Genomic DNA, 13,960 nt, shown 5'->3' with positions numbered 1-13,960 from the left:
TTTTATTTTCACATTGAAAATTAGTTATATTTGCTTCAGCCTCAAAGAATGTGTTTATGTAAAATTAAATGAGAGCTGGCAGTGAGCTGGCACCTTTTTTTATAAATAAGAAAAGGGTTAAGTGTGTTTTTGTAGTGGTAGATAATGATCTTTCCTTTTCATATTTAGCACCTCCTTAAGGACCTCTTGTAAGGCAGGTCTGGTGGTAACAAATTCCCTTAGCAGTTGCTTGTCTTAAAAGGATCCTATTTCTTCTTCACTTACGAAGCTTAGTTTGGGTGGATGTGAAATTTTGGGTTGGAATTTATTTTCTTTAAGGATGCTAAATATAGGCCCCTAATCTCTTCTGGCTTGTAGAGTTTCTCGTGAAACTTCTGTTGTTAGCCTGGGACAGTTACCTTTGTAAGCGACTTGTCCCTTCTCTCTAGCTGTCTTTAACATTTTTCTTTTATCTTGATCTTGGAGAATCTGATGCCTATGTGTACAGTATCTTGCAGAAGTTCTCTGCATTTCCTGAATTTGCACGTTGGCCTCTCTAGTGAAGTTGGCCAATTTTCTTGAATGATAGCCTCAAATATGTTTTCCAAGTTGCTTGCTTTCTCTTTCTGTCTTTCGGGAACACCAATGAGTCACAGATTTGGTCTCTTTACATAATTCCATATTTCTCAGAGGTTTTGTTCCTCTTTTTTTAATAATTATTTTTGTCTGATTGAGTTATTTCAGAGAACCGGTCTTTAAGCTCTGAGATTCTTTTCCCAGCTTGGTCAATTCTACTGTTAATATTTGCGATTGTATTACGAAATTCCTGAAGTTAGTTTTTCAGCTCTATCGGATTAGTTTGTTTCTTTCTTAATATGGCCATTTTATCTTTCATCTCCTGTATCATTTTATTGTACTCAGATTTCTTGGACTAGGTTTTGACTTTCTTCTGAATGTCAATGATCTTCATTCCTATCTATATTCTGAATTCTATTTCTGTCATTTTGGCCATTTGGGTCTAGTTAAGAGCCATTGCCTAGGAACTAGTGCAGCCATTTGGAGGTAAGAAGACACTCTGTCTTCATGAGTTGTGAGAGTTCTTGCCCTGGTTCTTTCTCATCTGTGTGGGCTGGTGTTCCTATTACTGTGGTGTTATTTGAGTGTAGTCATTTGGGTTACTTTCTGGATTTTTTTTTTTTTTTAGACAGAATTTCGCTCTTGTTGCCCAGGCTGGAGGGCAATGGCATGATCTCAATTCACTGCAACTTCCACCTCCTGGGTTCGAGCGATTCTCCTGCCTCAATCTCCCAAGTAGCTGGGATTACAGGCATGCGCCACCAGCAGGGTGTCAGGGGCTCACAGAGAAGGGAGATTGGGCTCCTCTCCATATGGCAACTTTGGCATGCTCGAGGCACAAGTAAAGCCCTACGCTGCTTATTTCCCAATATGAGGACAACAAGGGCAAAACAACTGTGGTGGCAATGGCAGAGAGGCTATCAGTTGCCACTGGGAGCTGCACCCCAGGGAAACAGAGCCACCACCAGTGGGAATGATCAGTTGGAGTTGGGGGTGGGGCATCTGCTTTGTGATCCTGAGCCAGGGGCCCTCCATTTTGAGCAGTAGAGGGTGGAGGTTCACAGAGAAGAGAGGCTGGGCTCCTCTCTGTATGGTGCTTGCAGCATGCTGAAGATGCCACCCACACAATCAGGCCCTTTCTTTCTTCCTTAGGCCTAGGACCATAAGGGTGGTACCACTGGAGCTGTAATAGGAGAGGGACTGTAAAGAGAGGGGTTGTCTCTGGGATTTTCTCCCCACAGAAACACAGGCCTGTCACCAACTAAAGTGTTCAGTTTGGGGCAGGGAGGCTGTGCTGGGGGGCCAGGTTGAGAGGCCCTGCTCAGTGAAGAGTAACAGGGGCAGGGAACTGCCTGAAAAACAGTCTGGCTGCTTTTCCATAAGGCAGCTGTGCTGTACTGGAGGCCTGAGTTCGTCCTTAGACTTTTTTCTTGCTCCTAATCCTGAGCACAATAGGAGTAGCAGCTGTAGAGCTGTGGGCCTTCCTGCTACAAGTGGGGGCACCAGGTGAAGGGATTTTGAAAGAGGCAATGGCAGAGGGCCTTTCACCTGGGACAGAGCTCTGTCCCAGGGAGCACAGAGGTGCTACCAGTCTTCGTTATTGTTTATCATATAAAATTTTGGAGGCAACCTAAATATCTCTCAGTAAATAGACAGTTAATAAATGATAGTAGGTAGATACTATTGCAATGTCATGTAGCTGTTAAAAAAGTAAACATATATGCAATGAATGTAAAGATGTTAAGTAAGAACAGCGAGTCTCATGATCATTTATCCATTTAAGGCAATTTATGCTGAAAATTGTATTGATACATATTTACATAAGTGAGCTCACACAGATGTGTACACATACACACAAATGATGTATAGAACATAATTAGGGATTGCAAAGTGGATATTATTAGCACTGATTGCCTCTGGGAGAGAAGTGTATTAATAGGGAATTTTGCCTTTTTTCTTTTATATTTTATATAGTTTAAAATTTATGTGTTTATTAATTTTGAATTTTTTTCTCCTTTATGTGCTGTTGGACTTGAATTAGTTTTGAAATTTATGTAAATTAAGATAAATAATTTTGGGGGGAGTGGTGGTCACTGAAATAATATAGTATCCATTGTGTTCTGACAATTTATATATGTACCCAGAATAAGTTTAGCTCTTGATGACACTGGGGCATAAGCAGTGTCTCTGCTGCTTCTCTTGAAAAGTTGACTTTGCTTTCTAAACTTCAGTTTGTTTATAAGTAAAATGAAAGGACTGGGTTATAGGACCTTACATAAACCTAGATCTTATATTCTGTGATTCTATAATCCTCACGACTGGAAGAATGCATGAGTCTTGCACTAGAACTAAATATATGTGCAACTGATCACAGTTAGGTTCTATACTCAAGATGAAGCCACAATGATCTCCTAAAAATATAAGCCTTGAGATAGAGATAAAATCTTGTAGTCTTTCTGGAAGCTGAAGCTGTTTAAACTATTTATATAAGATATTAAACTAGATGCTCTCTGCTGTCAAGTTTTCTGCCATGTGAACCACATTGTGGGTCTTCAGAGAGCATAAAACAAATGCCTAGAGAATAGGAAATGTGGAAGATGGGGAACTGGGCTTGGTATTAAATCCTAAGGCCCCGTTATATTGATTTCCTGGTAGTTTATGAGACACCTCATTACCTTTGTAAGTCATTTCCCTTTTTGCTTAAGGTATTCCAATTTTGATTTCAGTCAGTGAAAAAGAATCTCATCCAGTGCAGACCTTTTCTTTCTCTCCATTTCCACTTCCCTTGTGCTCAAGGCAACTTCATATTGATCTAAGTCACTTGTGTAAGAGCACAAAGTAATATACTAAGTTCATTTAAGTCAAAATGCTAGTGAAAATACTGTACAACATTGCAAAAGAATCTGTCATTTATAAAAGAGATGATTTTACTTTTTTCAAAGCATTTCCAGTGGTGTAATTTTAGCTATTGTGAAAACTAGAACAGGATCTTACTCTGGTAGACAGAAAGGTTTAGCCTCTCACTGAAATTGAGTAGACTCTTGATTTTTATGACCATGTACAAAGCTAAATTTGAGGGATTGGTCAAATGAGACAGATAATTGTTCATTCTCTGTAAAGTGTTGGGTTTGATCTCTCTTACTACCGCTCCAATAGTTTTCTTTTGTCTACAGGGAAAGAAGCAGAAAATTTTTTAAAATGCTTTTGAATTCAAATGTGAATGCTTTTGTGTTAGGAAGCACAATGATGCTCCTACTAGCATTAAGAAAATGATAGCTGCATTTCTTTAAATCGAGATCATTAAAATAAAATTACATTGCTAGCCTTTATATTCCATTTAAGATATTCTATAATTAAAATAATGTTCTCATTTAAAACACAAGCTTATAATTTGCAAAGCGGCATTATTGCCTATGCAAACATTGTGAAACATAAACAAATTTCCACTAGAATGCCCACACAATAAAGAGGAAATTGCCTTTATTATTTTGTATACCACTAAGCACTTAATATTACAATTTAATTGGATAATTTAAAGTTGTTAACATAATAGATGGCATAAACACTCTAGGTCAAATAAAAGAGTACATTTACTTATAAATTTCACATTGATTGAATATAATTTTAGGTGTGGCTATATTAAATAACTGAAATCATTAGATGTGTATATTTTTACTGATTAAGCAATGAAACTTTCTTATGTTTAAATACAAAAGATTTAATTTTACTACAAGTGAAAACTTATCTGGGCCTCAGTTTTCTTTTTTCTACATTGGAGGTCACAGCAATTTCCTTAAGTCATTTGTGATAAATATTAAGCTGAATCAGAAATATAAAATGTCTGAGACTGTTATATCACTCAATACAATTATTTATTTTCATAATGCTCATTAATTTAAGTGCTGCAAAGCTATTTTTTCTATTTGTTATTTTACATTTCACATTGTAATTTTGCTCAGATTACCTAAAATAGATAACTGAAGCAAACTACTTTGGCAATAAAGGTAAGGTGTGTAATTTACGTCACAATGTATATATACATGTGGTTTCTGTAGCTTAGCATTATCTTGTGTTATTTTAGAATCACTGTCAAGTGATTCTAAAACACTGAACCAAGTGTTCCTGATGAAGATCATTGGTAGAGCTCTTGATGACAGAAGAGCAGAAATAAAGCTGCACGCTTACAACCCTATGAACTTTGACTAAGTAGACAATGTCAAGCAATGAAGAAAGAACTCTCCATTCAATAAAGGGTGCTAGGATAACTGGCTAGCTACATATGCCAAAGATTAAAACTGGACCCCTACATTTTACCATATACAAAAATCAACTCAAGGTAGATTAAAGACTTAAATATAAAGCCTAAAACTATAAAAATCCTAGAAGAAAAGCTAGGAAATACCATTCTGGACATAGGCCCTGGCAAAGATTTCATGGCAAAGATCCCTAAAGCAATTGCGATAATGACAACAACAAATATTGACAAGTAGGACCTAATTAAACTAAAGACCTTCTGTATAGCAAAAAACACTATTGACAGATAAACAGACAACCTGCAGAATAAAATAAAATATTTGCAAACTTTGCACCCAGCAAAGATTTAATATTTACAATATAGAAAAAACTTAAATAAGCAAACAAAATCAAACAACCTCATTAAAAATAGGCAAGGGATGTGAACAGACACTTCTCAAAAAAAGACGTGCATTACCAACAAGCATATCAAAAGTGCTCAACATCACTAATCATTAGAGAAATAGAAATCAAAAGCATCTCATGCCAGTCAGAATGACTATTATTAAAAAGTCAAAAAATAACAGAGACTGGTGAGGATGCAGAGAGTCAGGAATACTTATACCCTGCTAGTGAGAATGTAAATTAGTTCAGAGACTGTGGAAAACCATCTGGAGATTTCTCAAAGAACCTTAAACAGAATTACCGTTCAACCCAGCCATCCTATTATTGGATATATAGCCAAAGGAATATAAATTGTTATACCATAAAGACAAATGCATGCTTATATTCATTATAGTACTATTCACAATAGCAAAAATACATAATACCAACCTAAATGCCCATCAATGGTAGACTGGATAAAGAAATTATGGTACATAAACACCATGGAATAGCATACAATCATAAAAGAATAATAATGTGTTTTTTGCAGAACATGTATGGAACTGGAGGCCATTATCCTAAGCAAATTAACACAAGAAAAGAAAATCAAATACCATATGTTCTCTCTTATAAGTTGAAGGTAAACATTGAATACACATAGATACAAAGAAGGAAATAATAGATACCAGGGTCTATTTGAAGGTGGAGGGAGGTAGCAGGGTGAGGATTAAAAAACTACCTATTAGGTAGTATACTCATTCCCTGGATGATGGAATAATCTGTACACCAAATTCTCATGACACATAATTTACCCATGTAACATATATGTACCCTGCACATATAACCCTGAACCTAAAATAAAAGTTGAAAAAGAAAAGTAGAAGAAACAACCAGAAATCAACTGAGGAGAATGTTACTGTTGGTGAATATGGTGGGTTATCTAGTTCTCTTTCGTTCTTTGTGGGCAGTGAAGCCTAGAAAATAGTTCTCACCTTGTCAAAATGATGTTTTGGAAATTAAAATGAGAAATAACTAAGATCAGAACGGAACTGAAGGAGATTGAGACATGAAAAGTCCTCCAAAAAAATTAATGAATCCAGGAGCTGATGTTTTTGAAAAAATAATAAAATAGACCTCTAGCTAGACAAAGAGAGAAGAATCAAATAGAATCAAAAATAATAAAGGGGATATTATCACTGACCCCACAGAAATACAAACTACCATCAGAGAATATTGTAAACACCTCTTGCAAATAAACTAGAAATTTAGAAGAAATGAATAAATTCCTGAACACATACACCCTCCCAGGAATAAACAAGAAAAAAGTCAAATCCTTGAATAGAACAATAACAAGCTCTGAAATTGAGGCAGTGATAAATAACCTACCAACCAAAGAAAAGCCCAGGACCAGATGATTCACAGCCAAATTCTACTAGAAGTACAAAGAGGAGCTGGTACCATTCCTTCAAAAAATAATCTAAACAATTTAAAGGGAGGGACTCCTCTCTAACTCATTTTATGAGGCCAGCATCATCCTGATACCAAAACCTGGTAGAGACACAACAAAAAAAGAAAACATCAGGCCAATATCCCTAATGAACATCAATGCTAAAGTCCTCAATAAAATACTGGGAAACCAAATATAGCAACACATCAAAAAGGTTATCCACCATGATATAAGTCAGCTTCATATCTGGGATGCAAGGCTGGTTCAACCTATGCAAATCAATAAATGTAATCTATCACATAAACAGAACCAATGACAAAAACCACATGATTATCTCCATAGATGCAGAAAATGCCTTCAATAAAATTCAACATCCCTTTATGTTAAAAACTCTCAATAAACTAAGTATTGATGGCACATATCTCAAAACAATTAGAGGTATTTATGACAAACCCACAGCCAATATCATACCGAATGGGCAAAAGCTGGAAGCATTCCTTTTGAAAACTGGCACAAGACAAAGATGTCGTCTCTCAGCACTGCTGTTCAACATAATATTGGAAGTTCTGGCCAGGGCAATCAGGTAAGAGAAAGAAATAAAGGTATTCAAATAGGAAAGGAGGAAGTCAAATTGTCACCGTTTGCAGATAACATGATTGTATATTTAGAAAGCCCCATCATCTCAGCCCAAAATCTCCTTAAGCTGATAAGCAACTTCAGCATAGTCTCAGGATACAAAATCAACATGCCAAAATCATGAGCATTCCTATACACCAACAATAGACGAGCAAAGAACCAAATAATGAATGAACTCCCATTCACAGTTGCTACAAAGAGAATAAAATGCCTAGGAATACAGCTTAACAAGGGATGTTAAGGACTTCTTAAAGTAGAACTACAAACCATTCCTTAAGGAAATAAGAGAGGACACAAACAAATGAAGAAACATTCCATCCTCACAGGTAGAAAGAATCAATATTGTGAAACGGACATACTGCCCAAAGTAATTTATAGATTCAGTCCTATTCCCATTAAACTACCACCAACATTCTTCATAGAATTAGAAAAACATACTTTCAAATTCATATGGAAACAAAAAAGAGCCTGCATAGCTGAGATAATCCTAAGCAAAAAGAACAAAGCTGGAGACATCACGCTACCTAGCTTCAAACCATCCTACAAGGCTACAGTAACCAAAACAGCATGGTACTTGTACCAAAAGAGACATATAGACCAATGGAACAGAACAGAGACGTCAGAAATAAGACTACACATCTACAAGCATCTGATCTTTGACAAACCTGACAGAAACAAGCAATGGGGAAATGATTCCCTATTTAATAAATGGTGCTGGGAAAACTGGCTAGCCATATGCAGAAAACTGAAACTGGACCCTTTCTTTATACCTTATACAAAATTAACTCAAGATGGATTAAAGACGTAAATGTGAAATCCAAAACCATAAAAACCCTAGAAGCAAAACTAGGCAGTACCATTCTGGACATAGGCATGGGCAAATATTTTATGATGATATTATCAAAAGCAATTGCAACAAAAGCTAAAATTGACAAATGGGATCTAATTATACTAAAGAGCTTCTGCACAGAAACAAACAAACAACAAAAAACAAACAACAACAACAACAAAACACTATCATCAGGGTGAACAGGCAACCTACAGATTGGGAGAAAATTTTTGCATTCTACCCATTTGCCAAAGATCTAATATCCAGAATTTACAAGGAACTTAAATGAATTTACAAGAAAAAAAACAAACAACACTATCAAAAAGTGGGCAAAGGGCTTGAACAGACATTTCTCAAAAGAAGACATTTATGTGGCTGAAAAAAGCTTAACTGATCTTTAAGAGAAATGCAAATTAAAATCACAATGAGGTACCATCTCATGTCAGTCAGAATGGTGATTATTAAAAAGTCAATAAAGGACAGCTGCTCGCATGGCTGTGGAGAAATAGTAAAGCTTTTACACTGTTGGTGGGAAAGTAAATTAGTTCAACCATTGTGGAAGACAGTGTGGCAATTACTCAATGATCTAGAATGAGAAATACCATTTGACCCAGCAATCTCTTTACTGGGTAATATACCCAAAAGAATAAAAATCATTCTATTATAAAGATATATACAGATGTATGTTTATAGCAGCACTATTCACAATAGCAAAGACATGGAACCAACTCAAATGACCATCAGTGACAGACTAGATAAAGAAAATGTGGTACATATACACCATGGAATACTATGCAACCATAAAAGGAATGAGATCATGTCCTTTGCAGGGACTTGAATGAAGCTGGAAGCCATCACCCTCAGCAAACTAACACAGGAACAGAAAGCCAAACACTGCATTTTCTCACTCATAAGTGGGTGTTGAACAATGAGAACACATGGATGCAGGTAGGGAAACAACACACACTCTGGCCTGTCTGTGGGGGGTGGTTAGGGGAGGGAGAACATAAGGATAAATAGCTAATGCATGTGCGGGTTAAAATCTAGGTTATGGGTTAATATGTGTAGCAAACCACCATGGCACACATATACCTATGTAACAAACATGCACGTTCTGCACATGTATCCCAGAACTTTAAGTTAAAAAAAAAAAAAAAAGTTATTCATGCCTTTTCATGGCTTGAGAGCTCATTTTTTAAATTGTTGAATAATATTCCATTATATGAATGTGTCAAGTTTATCTGTTCATCTATGGAAAGACATTTTGATTGTTTCCCATTTTTGATGACTATTAATAAAGTCACTATAAACATTAACATATAGGTTTTTATGTGGTCATACATTCCCAATTTGGCTGGATAAATATCTAGTAGCATGATCGCTACGTTGTATAGGAAAAGTGTTGTTTTTGTATGAAATAGCCAAGTGGTCTTCCAAAGTGGCTGTGCCATTTTATATTCTCACCAGCATGAGTGAGAATTCTTGTTCTGCATCTTTGTCAGCAATTTGAATTTAGTTTTTTTATTATATTCATTATAATATGTATGTAGTGGTATCTCGTTTTAATTTGCAATTCCCTGATGACTTACGTTGTTGAGAACATTTTCATATGCTTATTTTTAATCTATATAACATTAATTCATTTTTTAAAAAGAACATCTCTAAAGACATATTTTCTGAAACACTCTTTGGGAAATGCTGTCTTAGTTCATTATGAAAATGTAGAAATATTATTCATATATGTTTTAGTTAGGTGAAATATATGCTTTAAAAAGTTGCATAAAATATCATAAAATATTTAACAGGATTTTGTGTGATTTTATTTTGTTGATAATGTGTTGTGGTAGATTTTTTAAAATATTGGAATCAATAACTTGTAATAAATCATATATGTAAAACATTGTCTTATAAGCAACCTCCCATTAGCATGGATATATATTTTTATTCTTGTTCCCTTTTCAGTTGGCTTTCATTCTCTCTTGGCTGCTGCCATGTAAGATGTGCCTTTCACCTTCCAACATGATCGTGAGGCCTCCCCAGCCACATGGAACTGTGATTCCTTTAAACCTCTTTTTCTTTATAAATTACCCAGTCTTGGGTATGTCTTTATCAGTAGCATGAAAAAGGACTAATACAATAGTCCTTGTGTTTGTGTTTAGATATATAATGGAAAGTAATGTATGTTGCATATATTCACAGAAAAATGATTGCATATGTATATTAACAGCTAAAATATTTTAATTTAGTTAAAATAGTTTATTTGAAAGTTTTATTGAAATATATGTGTATAAGTGAATGTTTAAATTCATTAAACAATAAATGAGGATGCTTATGAGAAGCAGAATGATTCATGTGCTTTAGTGGAGGAAGGCAGAAATGCAAACAAGTAATTATGATACAATGATATACGTGTTATAAGAATAAAAATGGTAGAGGAAGCAGAGTAGGATGAATGAAATAAAGGAAAGTAGCAGAAATAGGCCAAGGGAATTTAATACTATGGTTGTCATTCCATAAAGATATAAAATGAGACTAGTCCCCTGTTAAAAAAAATGCAATACCTGTGCATTTCTCAAATATTGGTGAAATGTTAGAGCACTGTATCTTACTGACAGTCATTAATGACTCTAATAAATAGGAAACCTTAGTTCAAGCAAACACATTATTCCAAATGACAGAAGTATAAGCATGACTAATTAATGAATTTGGTAATATTTGTTCCCTATTTATGAGAACATTACCTTGAGTTAGAACTAATTACCTGTACACATAACTCAGAATATGCCAGGTACTTCATGTCATGCTTAATATGATGGTGGCCTGTCTTTTTATTTCAAATATATAATACCTAAATATTAGGTCAGAATAATAATATAAATTAAAAACATTAATTCAAAAGCTATGTTGCAAAACAATACACATTTTCCTTTTCAAATTTGAAAGTAAGATTCAAAGAGCTCTTCTAATTTGTGTACTTGCTATAATTCTCTGGAGAATTAATCATGATATGAGAAATGGAGATGATTTGGCACCTACAATCTTTTTACACAAAATTCAAGCCCAGGCCCTGGCATTCTGTTATCAGGACAGTTCTAAATGCTAGTGAGCTTTTTGCTCTATTATACTTTATTTTAAAAATTTATACATAAATTAGAAAACTCTTTGTATACTGACCTGGAACATAACCAAATTATTTTATTTTCAGAAAAGATAAAAGGAAAATTTTACCTGCCACTTCCCCAATAATTTAACAGCCCCCAAACTGATAGTAAAGGTAAAAGGATATTTGCTTTATTATGTCAAATATTGGCTATTTGTTTTAGGATACAGCATAAATTTCACTGGTAACAATATTATTCATCTGTGCTGTGGAATTGTTTAATATGCTCTTGATATATATTTAAAAACGTGCATTTCTGTATCATCCCAAATTAGCCATTGGAGATGTGAATAGTTTAAACAATTTATTAAAAAGTCTATGTGAAAAGAGAGTTGATGGGTATTTTATTCTATCTTGTGGAAAATATAGAAAACATGACAGTATTCTTGTCATTCAAAGCTTGAGTCAGAAGAAAAAATAAATATATGTCAAAATTCAGGAATCCTAGTAAGGCTTACAATGATAGAGTGAAGCCATAACGTAGATACTTTTAGAAATGTTGAAGAAGCACTACATGTGAACATCCTAAAACATATTTACAAAAAACAATTTATTAACGCTCTAATACTGTCCCTTTATTTATCCTCCCTCCCCCTAAATGGCCAAGATATTAAAAAAAAAACTTACCGGAAGGCAAAAAGAATCTGGCATCGAAGGTGTCCCTGAAAAATGAGGAATGTGACTGACCTGCTCCAGGTGCCAGTTAAGAAAACAAGAAGAGCAAAAATAAAAGTGAGATTGAGGTGTGATTAGTTAATGCCGGAAACTAGCTAAGTTGGAAAACTTTTTTTTTTTTTTTTTTTTTTTTTTTGAGACGGAGTCTCGCCCTGTCGACCAGGCTGGAGTGCAGTGGCGCGATCTGGGCTCACTGCAAGCTCCGCCTCCCAGGTTCACGCCATTCTCCTGCCTCAGCCTCAGCTGGGACTACAGGCGCCCGCCACCACGCCCCACTAAGTTTTTTGTATTTTTTTAGTAGAGACGGGGTTTTACCGCGTTAGCCAGGATGGTCTCGGTCTCCTGACCTCGTGATCCGCCCGCCTCGGCCTCCCAAAGTGTTGGAATTACAGGCATAAGCGACCGCGCCCGGCGGAACACTTTTATTATGAGTTGTTTTGAAATGAATAGAGCAGCATCTCTTTTTGAGTTCAGAATCTCGTCAAATTTCACAATGTATTTTCCTTGGTGTCATTGTATATCATCTAATTTGAACTCCACAATACCTCTGACAGTTGTATAAGATTTTATTCCCTTGTGTTGTTGTGTTGTCTCCAGGATGTACAGTTGAGATCTTGATCTCAGAGTAGCATTGTGGAGAAACTTGTCTAAGGTTGCAGACTCAGGGGTGAAGCCTCGTTTCATCCACACCTGAGGGGAGAAAATAAAACACATAGTCTCAGTAAGCCAAAGGTTCTCAAACACTTTAGTATATAAAACTCACCTGCATGGCTTGTTAAACCAGACTAGTGGGCCCTACGCTCAGAGTTTTTGATTCAGTAGGTTTGGGGAGGAGCCAGAGTACTGACAGTTCTAATGAGTTTCCAGGTGATGCTGATGTGCTGGTTCCCGCACCACACTTTGAGAACCTCGGAACTAAGTCTTTTAGCATTGGCCAATCAAATATAAAAATAAGGGCTTCTAGATTCTCTTGTTTAGAGAAAGGAGGCACCCTTACTTCTGGGTATATGATAGCTGTATTCCATACCTTCCATTATTCAATGAGATTTTATTATTCTTTGTTTTTAATCCCTTAAAGCAAGGCATTTTTTAAAAAAACTTTCTTTGAGGTGAATATAATTTGTATTTTTGTCTTTTTAGGGCATGGAAAGAGAGAGAGAGAGAATGTTTCATTCACTGTTGTAATACTGACTTAGATATTTTAAATTAAATCAGTAACATTTGATTTGCCCAGTGTGGATTATAAAGATATGGATTTTTTCCCCCTTAGTAATTATTTATTTAATAGACTGATTCTGCAACTTTCTACTTGGTAACCTTGGTCCAGTTGCCATTGCAACTTAGCCTTACTGATTAAATGAAACTAATAACAATAGACTCATGAGGCTGTGTGGATATAAAATGTAATATGTATAAAATTAACTCATGCAAATAATACATTTATACATATATAAAGGCATAGATTGTACATACAAAATAATTGTATGGATATACAAAATGTTCAAAATCGGTTTCAGGGTGACTTGCAGGATTTTTAAGGATAATTTTGTTCATACATAACATTAAAACTTGTGAAACATTTATTTGATTCTACTTAAGTACTTTTCAGTTAATATTTTATCATCGCACATTTCATGTTTTAGGAAATTTTTTACCCAAATCATGGGAAATGTCTGTCTTCTTTCCAGGCCACAAAGTAGTTAATAAATTAATTTTAAGTCAGTAAATGAAATATGTGAAATTTAAATTCATGAGCTTCAAAGAGAATACAAAGTCCTTCCATTTTTATCCAGATAATATTTTTCAAGAAATATTACAAACACTGGTTTCTTAACTTTCTGGTGGTGAAGGTTCTATCTGAATTATTTCAAATGTCTGGACAAAATTTAACAATTTTTAAGATTTAAATTTTTTTTTTTTGTCTTAAAAGTGGCAGACAAAATTGTCCATCAATCTCATTTCATGTACAAAAACCTGTCAATGTTTCTTGTCCTGAGGTTGGGCTGCCTTCCCTTTTGTTGCCCAATATGCTTATATGTGA

General features: G+C 35.1%; 1 long non-coding RNA gene across 1 annotated transcript in view; it reads right to left on the bottom strand.

The window, feature by feature from the left end:
• Positions 1 to 12,562: 12,562 nt before the first annotated feature.
• LOC130541375 (uncharacterized) overlaps positions 12,563 to 13,960 on the bottom strand; it is a 35,026-nt gene continuing 33,628 nt past the window's right edge. Inside the window, exon 3 of the long non-coding RNA XR_008955421.1 lies at positions 12,563 to 12,609. This is a non-coding gene — a long non-coding RNA (uncharacterized LOC130541375). The remainder of the gene's footprint in view (positions 12,610 to 13,960) is intronic.

Source organism: Pan paniscus, chromosome 2 (genome assembly GCF_029289425.2).
Source record: "Pan paniscus chromosome 2, NHGRI_mPanPan1-v2.0_pri, whole genome shotgun sequence".
Classification (NCBI taxonomy): Eukaryota; Metazoa; Chordata; class Mammalia; order Primates; family Hominidae; genus Pan; species Pan paniscus.
The sequence above is the reverse complement of the archived record's forward strand: the minus strand, read 5'-3'. Positions and strand labels throughout refer to the sequence as shown.